Here is a 12,297-nt window from a genome sequence, read left to right on the forward strand (position 1 = left end):
TGGGCATCCTATAGTGAATAAATTACACATAACATAAAAAAAAAACAACCCCAAAACACTACAAACCAACAGTGTTGTGGCTAGTGTCAGAGCCACAGTGAAAAAAGAGACAAACTAGAGGAAAAGCAACCATCTGAGGATGGAAATGCTTCTGGTATGATCTGCATGGTGAGAAAGGAGAAAACGTCTTTTTTTCTATGATTAGGGCTGATTTTCTTTGGCAGTACAGGTAAAGCTGACCCTCCAACAAAGAAAACCTGGGCTGTATTTTTCAGGAAGAAGACTGTGTGCTAGGGATATCAGTTTATTACAATTACATTCCCTCGTGCTCCTTGCCAGACCATGGTTCCCTTGTCTTGCTCCCTCCTTTCCCCCCAGCCCTAGGATTTAGGGAAGGCACCAAGCTGCCTTTCAGAACGTGCTCTGCTTTGCAGTCCTGTATAGATCGGTTGCTGGAAGTCTTTAATCATAGGGGCCCCAAGAACCAAGCTTTTGAAAAATATTCATGTTGTATTTGTTCATAAACATTGTCTTACATGAACCATGTTCTTCACTTAGGAACTTTCAATTAAGTTGCAGAAAAGATCCTTTGGCATTGAATTAAGGCTGTCCAACCTCCTGCTTCTCCCCTCTCCCATTCATAACCGTGCCTCTGGGAAATCACCTCCTCATGTTCAAAATGGCCATGATGACAAATTATTTTTCTTATAGGAACATACTTCATTTGGTACATGGCCAGGTAGAGCTGACTGAGCGAGCAGCTATCCCATAAGCTGCTTTCTTCTCACTTAGCATGAAGCTCCAAGGTCTGTTAACATCACCAGCCGAACCCCAGTAAAAGGACCATGATAAGTTTTCCCAGGGGTTATCACTGCCAGTCATCCCTGAAGTATTTTGGTGAATCATCAGCATGTCCTGGCCTAATTTAAGATTTTTAGGCCTGATGTTTGGTGACTACTTACCATTACACGGCCCCATTGGTTTCAAGCGCAGCCGTGAATGCCGTAGCACTTTCATGTCAGCCTCCTTAAACAAATTGCTCAGAAAATTAAGAATACAAATTTGCAACTAACTGTGAAAAGCCTGGCTTAAATGACTTATATCACAAGAATCTGTTGTATAAGTAAGATTGAGTTACTTGCTATCATATTTATCTTTTACAGAAAATTAAAAAATAATGAACTTGAAGTTAGTCAGCTCTCTCTCCATCCATCTAACCCCCTGCCTGCCCCTCTGCCCTGACAGCCTGGGAACCTGCTGGGCAGTTGCAGCCCAATTTCACAGGTCAGTGAGGTCGACCATAATTAACACTCTGAAGATTGGGCATGCTTGGATAGAGGTGGGGACCCGGGATGGGCTCAGACACAACGTGTGGCCACTTGCTCAGACAGATAAGTTACAGAGAAGAAGTAGAGGAAGGGGCTTAAGGAATGGAAGGCTGGAAAACCATGGGAAAACAGTTTTTGTTAGTTCTGTACTTCATTAAAAGGTTTATTTTACTATGGACATGTATACCTCCCAAGATTAGGGCCCCTCATTTTTATTAATCATCTTCACTACACAACCCTAATTGACTCCCAGAGACAGCTTAGGGGAAGAAAACCAGAATGATTATATCTTTAAAGACTGCATGAGAACTTATATCATCAGCAGGAAAAGTGTGGATAGCAAATTAAACCTGCACAGGGCTGCCTTAATTCTGCCATTTTCTACCTTATACGTGTTTGATACCTGGACCTTAGAAACCTTGCTTTTAACAAGGTGTTTCGCAAATCTAATCTTTACACATACACAGATGGGAGCTGCAGGACTAAGAGTGTGTGCAAAGCATTTCTGACTGCAAAGTCGTTTCTGCAATTCAGAGTTCGAAATACAGAGTTCTTGACATTGGCTTCTGAGTGAATTGCTAAATGTGGCATATTTTAAATTCACAGTTCAACTATATTATTCGAAAGCAGGAAACAATCCCTGAATTTGCTTTTAGAAATGCTGGAGTGATAGCAGGATGTGCAAAGTGCTATGGCTTTTTCATGTTGGTGCAGCTGGGTCCTGAGTTTAAAAACTTATTTTATGGATTTCAAATAACACATTTAATGCCTTGCGTCTTGAAAGAACAGAACAGGCAGGGTTTCACCGATATCAACAGACTGACTTAGAGACAGCAAAAGGGTAACAAAATTCTATTTGTGCAAATTTTTTTCTAGTATTCCTCATTCTTACAGGAGAAATATTAGGCTTTTGAATTTATCATTTCCTCATTCAGGAGCTAGAGGATAACTGACTACATACAAAAAATCCCACAAGATATCTGTAGTTAATTGGTGTTGTAATATACGAGCCCAGTGAGAAAGGCACGGCTGTAAGCAGGAGGTAAGCCTTTAAGCTGCACATACAAAAGACACTTGTACGAAGGCAGGTGTGAATTACACATATGTCTGTGCTTATCTTTCTTTCCATATATGTGTGTGTACACCTGGTCGTGTATGGAAATTAATTGGGGAAAAAAAAGCCATTCTGAGGAAAGATTTCTAAGGCCTGAGATCAGCGTTCAAGGCAAATACAGGCAGTCCCAGGCTGTGATGCTCTGGGCTCCCAGGGTCCAGGTCACCGTGATGAATTTGACATATGCTAATGTAGGTCTGGAAGCCTAAGGTAGAAATTTGCATCTGTGCGTGGCTAGGGCAGGAATTAAAAAGCCACCAAAAGGATGATATAGAGAAAAGATGACATAAAATGGTGCTGCTGGAAGCATACAAATGGATCAGACTGAGCTTTTGCAAAGGAAAACACCTAGGATATGTTGAGATGCCTTTCTGACTACATGGGGTAACTTGTTACAGATCCTTCTGAGCCCTAACTGAGGGGCTGAGGGCTTTCAGTCATTCTGGTGACAGAGGGGATGGAAACAGCAGCATTCAGTGGCAACAACATCAGGTGTGCCCAAAAGGCTTTGTCTCTCATGGTGCCTGCGACCTAGCTAGGAAAGGTTGGTTTGAAAAGCATGGTAAACATCACCCAGAAATTCGTGCTTTAAACCTCCCAGCAGCTCTGACCTTGTCCCCCACGACTGGGAACACCGCTCAGAAGTGCTTTCCCTCTCTTGAGAAATAAAGTTGCGCTGCTCTGTTTCCTTATTAACACGAACCAACATCATATGGGAAGGAATAATACAGGTATTAGATAGTATTTCCTAATTTGTTTAAAAAGAGAAGAATGCAGAGGGAATAATTGATGAAGGGAAGGAGAAGTTGTGACTGGAAGTGACATATCAAGGCATTTGCTTAGGCATTTGATGGTTTTAACCCTCTGTGAAATTTCAGATGGGGATTTGAAAGCAGGAGGGTCTGCCACCTGCACCCAGGTCAGTACTTCATCATTTCTAACGAGGTGCCATCACTCAACCAGACAGAAATAGACTGCTCCTCCACAGAACCTAACAGCCAAGCAAAATCCACAGAAGCCTTACAGCTCATAAATACAGTCAGGCTACAAACCCATGATTTAAAGGCCTTTAAAATCACTGATGATTCGGGTATCCCCTGTGATAAACTGTCACGCGATTTAATTATCTTCTGCAGCATCAATTTAGCATGATCCCTCGAGACATGCTGTTGAACTCTGTCCTCACACAGAGCAAACGGTTCAATTACATTCTCCTCAGCCCTTCGGACGCAGAGGAGAGGCACGTTTGCCCAGCGAAGCACCAGGCACCAGCAGTCATCTTTGGCAACCTGTCCTTGCGGCTGGATTTTGCATTCGTGCTGGCTGCGAGCCCTGTGCCCCGCCACCAAGCAGGGACCAAGGCGAGGGAGAGCAGAGGAAGGCGGCAAACACGCGTGGGGGCTGGGCTGGCATCGCTCCCAGCAGGATGCTTGCTCTGCCTGCTCTTTTTGCCTTCTTCCCTGCTGGGAAAGCAGTTTCCAAAGGGAGAATGCTTCTACCTCATTGCCTTGTATAACCTGCTGGTAGTTACAGAAAAAGGCTGGGAAAGCATTCGAAGAGCCTTTCACTTCAACAAAGCTTTGTTCCCACACATTCCACAGGGACCCGGCTCCTCCTTGTTTGATCCTGAAGCTGCATAGCCGGTACACAACAGCCTCCATAAATTTTGTGAGGACAGAAGCTCACAAAATCTTGTGTGAGACCATAAGTACAGCATATGGTTTCATTGCAGAACAAAGCAAGGCTGAACAAAAAAAAAAAAACCAACCAAAAAAACCAACCCCCAATAAAACCCCGCAACCCCAAGCCCACACCACCCCTTAGTTCACAACAGATCAAGGGAAAACCATAAGGTAAACATACTCCAGAGCAGAACACCTGGGATTGCAAATCCAGAAGAGCAAAAGAGAAATCAAAAACTTTTCCTGTTGTGGAGATATTTATGAAGAAACCCTGCATCTGAGCAGGTCAAACTTTGCAACAGCTTGGCTCCAGACCCAGTGCTGCGGCTGTTATCTCTGCTTATCGCAGGGTACGTTGTTTTGAAAGAAGCGTTCTGTTATCCAGAGGTCCTCGCCGTGCCCAAGGTCATCCCTTAATCTTTCAGTGTGGGTTAATTCCGCGTGGCCGCAGGGCAACACACCAGCAGCACAGAAGGCTGGGCAGCCTGTCCCTGCAAACACGTTGCTTTAGCTATAAGTTGCATATAAGCTGCTATATGCATCTGCAACTTTAAGGCTCCTGCTGGGTTTTTTAGAAATGCTGGCCCTCCGTATAAGAGGAGCAAACCCAATGCTCACATGCTGAAGTTAAAAGCAACGAGGCCAGCAGGAGACTGACAAAAAACTTTTCACCTTTCCAAGGTTCAAATGCCAGGTCCCTGGAAATAACCCAACAACACTTAAGGCAAGGATGCTGAGCAAGCTCCCAACAGCTCTGGGATTCCAGAAAGCAGATGGTTACAGGGAGATAGGTGCGTTAGGTCTGCAACGTCAGCACTACCCTGCTCCCTTGCTTGGTTGAATTCCCATAAAGAAAATTCTTCTCCCAGTACAATTTGAGAGTCTGTGGTTTTGTGGATAATCCACTAGACTGTTGTTATTAATATTCCTAATATTGTTATTTGTAAAGACCCTCTCATCCACGCTGTGTCTCACATCTTACTTGGCTTTCAGAAAATGAAGTTTGTTACGTTCCGTCAATACAAACAGCAGCTTGCCGAAGTGCATAAGGACCACGGCAAGGAGAAAAATGATTTATGCAAGGGAAGCAGCCAGCTACTCCACTGACGTGTGCTGCTTTATAGGCTTTTCACTGCCAATCAGTGTCACAGCTTTTCATCTCTTTTTCCAAACAAGCACACATTATTTCACACAGTTCAACCGATTTTAGCCTGGCAGCACTCTGTAAATAAAGCTGCCCCTTGTCAAACACTTAACTTATTTGCCTTTGCACATCACCTCTGAATATTGCCGGAGAAACAAGAAGCCACCATCAGCAGTTCCTGGCCCAGACAGGCACCAGAAGGCAATCTGACCATCTCCATTTCACGTCAATGCAAAACACAGCTGGAGAGCAGAAGTGGGTTTGTAGCCTGGGAGCCATCTCCAAGCAGAGCAGGGTTCACAGATCCTCCTCGGAGCCTCTGGGCAGGAGACAGGCTGATTACTTGATACAAAGTTGAGTCATTTTGAAAAGTCAGGACTGAGGAGGGATTCGGTGGTGTGGGGCTTTTGATGCATGTATGTGTGTGGTGTGGGTTGGTTTTTTTTTGAAGTAGCTAAGTAAGGGGCAATCTGATGTGGAAACAGCAGCAGCCTCGTCACACTGGCACTGATACTATCTGCCCTACCCTTTGAAGAATTTGTTGCAGTATTTCCTAGCTAGTGTTTTCAGCAAAAGTTCCTGTCCAGCTAATAAAGACAGAACCATACAAGCTGGTGAAGACCCTTTCCACTTACGGGCAGGGCTCCTGCATCCCTGAAACATTCCCAGTTGCACCAGAGACCTCCGTTTGCACAGGCTGACCCGGTCCCTGCCAACGCCTGGGCTGCAAACAGGGGATGGTTGCATCCCTCCGGACGGAAAAAGAAAAATAAAAGCACCGTTCAACCAGGACCTCCTCAAGAGGGTCTTGCTCAAGTGAAACAGCACTGGAAACTCGTAAAAGCTTTGCAGTGTCCAACCCAGCTGGGGAATGCGCTCGCTGCACAAGGGACAGCTTAGTGCATTCATGCCGTACAGCAGCGTTCACATTTTTCCAGCTCAATGACTCTGATATGCAGACATGGGTAAAGACAGAGTGGAGAAGACAGACATTTCAGCTTTTTCCTCCAGGCTTTTAGCTCTGAGACAGTATTATCCGGTGATTAGGTTACTGCTATCCAGACCCAGCTGCTATTTTTGGATCTGCCCTTTTTCAGGTTTCTGACATCAGACAGCTGCTAGAATTCAGTGTGCCTCAGTTCCCCTGTCTGTAAAACGGGGGTGAAAAATGCTTTTCGGTATGAGGACAAAACATTTTTTAAATGCTGGGATTTTTGCCTATCAACGAGTCTGTGGAAAGGTAAACTATTTATAACTTACAAGCTACCATTATCTTGTAAGCAGACCTGTTGTCTCTTCAAGTAAGTGGCAGAATTTTGTTGTGACTGGGTAACTAGTTTTTATTGTGCCCACCAGAAAGCCTGGCTATCAACACTTATATTTAGCTGCCTGGATCCAGCCAAGCACTCAAAAAGCACTCTTATCCTACACATCCACACATGGAATTACCCAACAATTCAACAGATTATTATTTTTTTTTTCTTCAAAATAACTCCACATCGAAGCATGCCCTTAAGCTTCACATCTTTCACTGAAAATCAATCAACAATATAGGATCAGGCCCTAGTGAACAGCTTTAGAGGCACTTTGCAGATTGATTTGCTCAGCCAAACTTGTTATTTAATTTAATATGAAGAAATGTTCTGTCCTATCTCAATTCACACAGCTCCAGAGGGATGTCATGAGAAAATACTGTCCTCCTTGGAAGAAAGATAGAAAAGATAATTCATATGACTTTCTAGTTACAAACCAGTTTCTGCCTCAAATTTCCACCCACACACACCCCACCTCCACAGAGTAACCCTGCAGCGGTGAGTTACTGGTACCCCTGGAAAGGGAACGGTCCCTATAATCCAAATACATCCCTGACCTGGAGGGATGAAGTCAGAAGATATATATCTGCTTAATGCCATCAGCTAATTAACACGCGACATTTTCTCATGGTATTTTATGATTTATGATGGCTGGTTTGAGTAAAAAATAAATTAGCACCAAGAATGGAGAAAAACAATCGAATTTTTTGTAGCATATAGGAACACAGGAATAACAGTGCTACTGCTAGAAGGAAAACAGCACCACTTAAGCATGCCTTGCAAAGGCAGATAAACAAATGCCCCTTCACTAATTAAGATATCAACACCTCAAGAGTTCTTCCTCAAATTGATGGCAAACCCTTCAGAGTACTATGAGAATCGTCTTCACTTCTCCATATGACAAGCAAAACTTTGTCCTTCTGCCCAGAGTGAGGTAAAACCCATCACACTGGGGATTTCTGTATATATTGCAGTCAATTTTATTCCAAAAGTAGAGAAAAGGGATGAAAACCACAAGCATCACTAGAAAAATCAAATTTTTCCATAGCTCAGGGGCTATTTAAGACGTGCTCTGAGCTTTTGGACTGTAGCACTAAGTTCAGTGATGCTCAGCATGCCTATTTGACCAGTGGTTTAAGGTGAGGAAGGATGCTATGATGAAGCATAGCTCTTAGAATTCTCTTGTTTCTTATGTAATAATATTGTAGGAATTGTTATAGAAGAATTTAAAAGTGTGATTGGCAGAGGCATTCTCTGACCTGGTCAGCAAGGGGAAGTCACGCGTTCAGCTATAAACTAGAATCAGTACACATGCAGAGCAGTCATAAGGTATGCCTAAGAAATACAAAGGTAACACACTGGTCAAAAAAGGTAATGACAGCGTTTTGGAAACAGAATCAGATGCATCATTTACCTGTGACAGCATTGCTTAATATTGTTGCTTCATAACATTGCTTAATTCTGCATACATATGCAGAAATGAAAAGGCTTTCTAGGTGAATATTTGCAATTAAAAAAAATCTAATAGATAACCTTTCCTAATCCACTCTACCTCTTTATACCCACGATCTACCTCTTCGTACCCATGATTTCTTTTGCTGGTTTATCAGAAGCAAAAAGAAATCAGAGAGTCTGCCAAAGCTTCCCTTGCAGAGCAGAACCCTCCTAAGGCTGCAGGCATTAGCCTTGTAGGAAAATGCTTGTGCTGGCCTTATCTGGGGAGGTCAACTCCCACCGGGACCGCGTGGCAGCAGCTCCAGCACTTTTAAAATGCATTAGTTTGCAGTTCCTAGGACCACTCCACAAAACAAATGAGTAAACCCCATTTACGAGGAGCTGGCAAACACCACAGGCTGATACCTTCAAGGCTTCCTGGCCCTTGTGCTCAGGAGCACGGGGTCAGCAGAGCGAGGCTTGGCTGCCTGCATCAGAGAGTCTCCTTAACGTTTTCAGGAGTGGTTTGGGTCTCTTTCATAACGACATTTTAATGTTAAGTCCTTAAAAAAAAAAACAAAAAAAACCCACACAACACCCCGCAACAATAACAAGAAAGATATTCCCCCAAAAAAAAGGATGCTGAAGGTATCATAGCAGCACAGCAAGATGTCTGCAGCTCAGCTCAGCCTTACCCCGTGGCACCCAGAACACGTCTGGGTGTATCTGTTATTTTTTCACAGCTTGTCTTTTGGCTTCCTCAGCCATCGCAGCCCTGTATTTACACAGCTGCCTCTGGAGCTGTAAGTCAGCAGCAGCGATTGTTGCACAAACAAATGGAACATGTGGATCTTGCCAAATATCACTTACCCCAGTTTTCCTCCTCCCTCTTAAGCAGTTTATGTTTTGGCACTGACAGACTTCCTGAAAATTAAGAAGAAAATGCTTTCTGCTGTGTTTCATGTATAATGCATGTCTGTTTTGGCAGAAAAAACAAGTTTCGAATGGCTTCAGGATGGGAGAAAATACAAATAGGAGAAGTTTCAATAGAAGGCAGCAACATTCACTGCCACGTCCAGACCAGCACCGAGGATGCTGCGTGTGTTACATGCCATCGGAGCTGCAAAGCCTGCTCTGCTCCCCACCCTGCGTGTGACCCTCCAGCCTTGGCTGGAGAAACGCATCCTGCCAGGTCAGGCTCCTCAGCACCGTCCAACACGTTGGGGCCAGGCTTAGCAGTTGCATTTGCTTTTCCCCCTCTTCCAATCACCCACCACCACACTCAGGTTATCAGAACAGCTTTTCCTACCTTAAGGATGCATTTTAAAATATTTTTCAGCAGCATTTTGATGATCAATTGACTTTCAGCACAAGGGACTTGACTGACTAACCTGCAACATCTGTTTTCTTATTTTTTTGTTTCTTTTTTTTGTTTCTTTTTTTTTTTAGTTACACCAGTTTGTGATCAGGGAATTTATGCTGCTATTTGCCTCTGGAGGCAGAAAATAACCTGTGCATGCCAAATAAGTGCTGTGCAACAGGGAACACCGCACTGAGCATGGGAGACTAATTGGGAGTAAGTGAGATATGTATTCTGAAATTAAGTTATCTTAATAAATATATCAACATCACGTCTTACTAGAAACTTTAGAGGAGTATTTCACAGTACTTCATTCCTCTATTGAAAATTCATTCCTCTGGGTGGGAACACAGATTGGGGTAGGCAGGGTTGTACCACGCTCAGTAGCAGAAAGGATGCGTTGCTGAACAAGAACTGGCCAGATATCCATATAGCAGCATCAAAGCGTGACTCCACAGCGTGATCTCAGCTGGGAGGGACCACCTAAGGTCAGGCTGCACATGGCCAGGTCCTCTAGTGCATCCTATGGAGGGACATACCTCTCTGGGCACCCATGCCAGTGTGGGGTCGCCCTCGGGGTGAAGCATTTTTCTTTATATCTGGTGGCAATTTCCCATGCTGTAACTTGTGTCTGCTGCCTCTCCTATCGCTGTGCACCTTCCAGGGAAGTTTTACTCAGTCTTCTCTATGCCCTCATGTTCGGCATGAGCATGCAGCAAGAAGATCACACCATCTGCTAAGTTTTGGTCAGGTCAATGTGTGGGTGGAAGAAATTGAAGGTGCAAGTACCTGCTGCAGGAAGGGGTGGCAGCTCTCCAGCGCTTCGGCATGGTGAGGTGTGGACACATGGCTGCGAGTGTGGTGCAGCCAAGCACTGCAGTGCTGGCAGAGATGTAAACATTTAGGTCTTGCCCAAGCCCAGCAGGTTGCACCTACTGGGGTCTACTGGGAGGCCCAGGTGCACCTCACAGACCCTGCCCACCCAGGTGGCACCCCGGCATGCCATGCCTCTGCAGCAGGAGGGGTTGGGGGCTGCCCGACACCTTGCTCCAGGGAAGCACCCAGATGCCATTTCAGAGACATGGGTTGGGATGCTGCCTGCTGCCAGCTTCAGCACTTGCCTCCCCTCCGTGCTGCAGACCCTGGAAGGATAAGATCCCTCCGACGCAGGGCAGCACCAGCAGGGGTGCCTCAAACCTCAGGCCTCCACCTTTTTGGCTCCAGTGCAGCACTGGAAAGCACTGGGCAAGGGGGAACCCTGGAGCTGGGACCTCTGGCAGCACCAGCATCTCCTGCAGGTTCACACAAGTCTGAAGGAGAACTGGTGACATTCACAGGTTAGCAAACCTACCTACCAAGTGGTTTGTTTTGATTTTTTTTTTTTTTTAAATTGTTTTCTACCATCTTCCCCATGAGTCCTAAAATAGTAATTTGCTTTTGCTTCCATCACAGGCTGAGCAACAGCCTGCATGCAGGCAGCTTGCGAGAGCATCCCAAGCCTGGCTGATGCAGGAGCTGTGAGGATCACCCAGGTTTTGTGTATGGCCACCCTGCAGGCACTGCACAGAGGCTGTGGGGAGAAAAAAACCACCCACAAACAAACAAACAAGGAGACTGAAAACCCCCTTCACAACAGATTATTATCCAGGAGAGAGCCAGAGACCTCACTCTGAGTTTGCAGAGCTGCTATCAAGGGAAGCATCATACTGGAAGGTACCCCACAGCACAGGCATCCCGGTGAGCATGGACTGGGCTCTCACATGGATCAAGTCACACAGCCACATTGCATTTTTCCTGCTAGCAATCATTCTGAGAATAAAAAAAAAAAAAACAAAGCAACATAACAGTAGGAAATCTCTCTAATTAAGGCCTCCCAGATTGCCTCGAGGGATTAAGCAGAAGAGCTGCCACTGAGCCCTGAGCCGGTGCGAGTCGCCAGCAGACTCTCCAGCGTTGGGGCCAGCAGGTTCAGTGGGGATCAGTAGATGCCCACTCTGGAAAAATACCTGTACAAGAAAATTAATTAGCATTGAAGATCCATGATAGTGCCATTCATTGAAGAACTAGAGGTTCATGTAAGCTTTAGTGAATTTCATTTCACTCTATCAAAAAAAAAAAAAAAATTACTACCAGATTTTCCTTTGAGATGCTTTCAGGTAGTTACACTGCCAATATCTGTGGCCAGAGTAATACCTTGTGGCTATTTGTAGTTGGATCCTTTTTCAGCTGAGGCCAAATGAGACTTCAGCTTTTGAGGGTGCCTGAAACGGTAGGAAGCAGTTGTAGCCAACAGTGGTAACTTCCTAGAGGTGCTGGGAAGATTTGGGAAGACATTCCTTCACTTGGAATTTAGACTAGGTGATGGTACCTGAATTAGTGTTACTTTAAGGAGTACCATCCTTAGGAACTGATTTTTCTGCAATCAGTTTCAAGTTCCAAATTAGAATACTCCTATACTCAATTTATGCAAGTAATTTTGCATAATTATTATTAGCAGCAACACAAAATAAGTCTAGCAGATGCATTTTCAATTTTGATAAAGAGAAAAGGCAAACCTAAATTTCCTAATGCAGTCCAAGACTTCTGGCATTTCCTGAAATTCCTTTGACTTCTCACTTAACTCTGGCCAGAAAGTCCAGTAGAGTATATCCTGTGCTGTGGAAGAATAATTATTTCTCTCACACTAACCCGTAAGGGGGTCAGACTTCATTAATTCTAATCTATCTTACACAGACATTAAAGCAAATTAATTTTCAAGTTTAATTAAAACACAGGTTTTAAATATAGATTAGCAATATCTAAGAAACCATCAAAAAGGGTAGTACAGCTCTTATTGAACTTATACTCATGGGACTTCGACAGATGAAGAATCAGGCCCTTTAATTTCTTCTTTGGTTAAACAGCCCAGATTCAGTGGGGTCT

At 44.4% G+C, this 12,297-nt stretch overlaps 1 protein-coding gene across 2 annotated transcripts in view; it reads right to left on the reverse strand.

Moving 5' to 3' along the window:
- Positions 1–12,297, reverse strand: part of LOC308061563 (uncharacterized protein) — a 161,123-nt gene that overhangs the window by 33,952 nt on the left and 114,874 nt on the right. For both annotated transcript variants that reach the window (XM_080381729.1, XM_080381730.1), the window contains exon 3: positions 1–12,297. This exon is cut by the window's left edge and continues 33,952 nt beyond it; it is cut by the window's right edge and continues 29,952 nt beyond it. The gene's annotated coding sequence lies outside the window, so the exon portion shown is untranslated.

Source organism: Falco punctatus, assembly GCF_963210335.1.
Source record: "Falco punctatus genome assembly, chromosome: 3".
Classification (NCBI taxonomy): Eukaryota; Metazoa; Chordata; class Aves; order Falconiformes; family Falconidae; genus Falco; species Falco punctatus.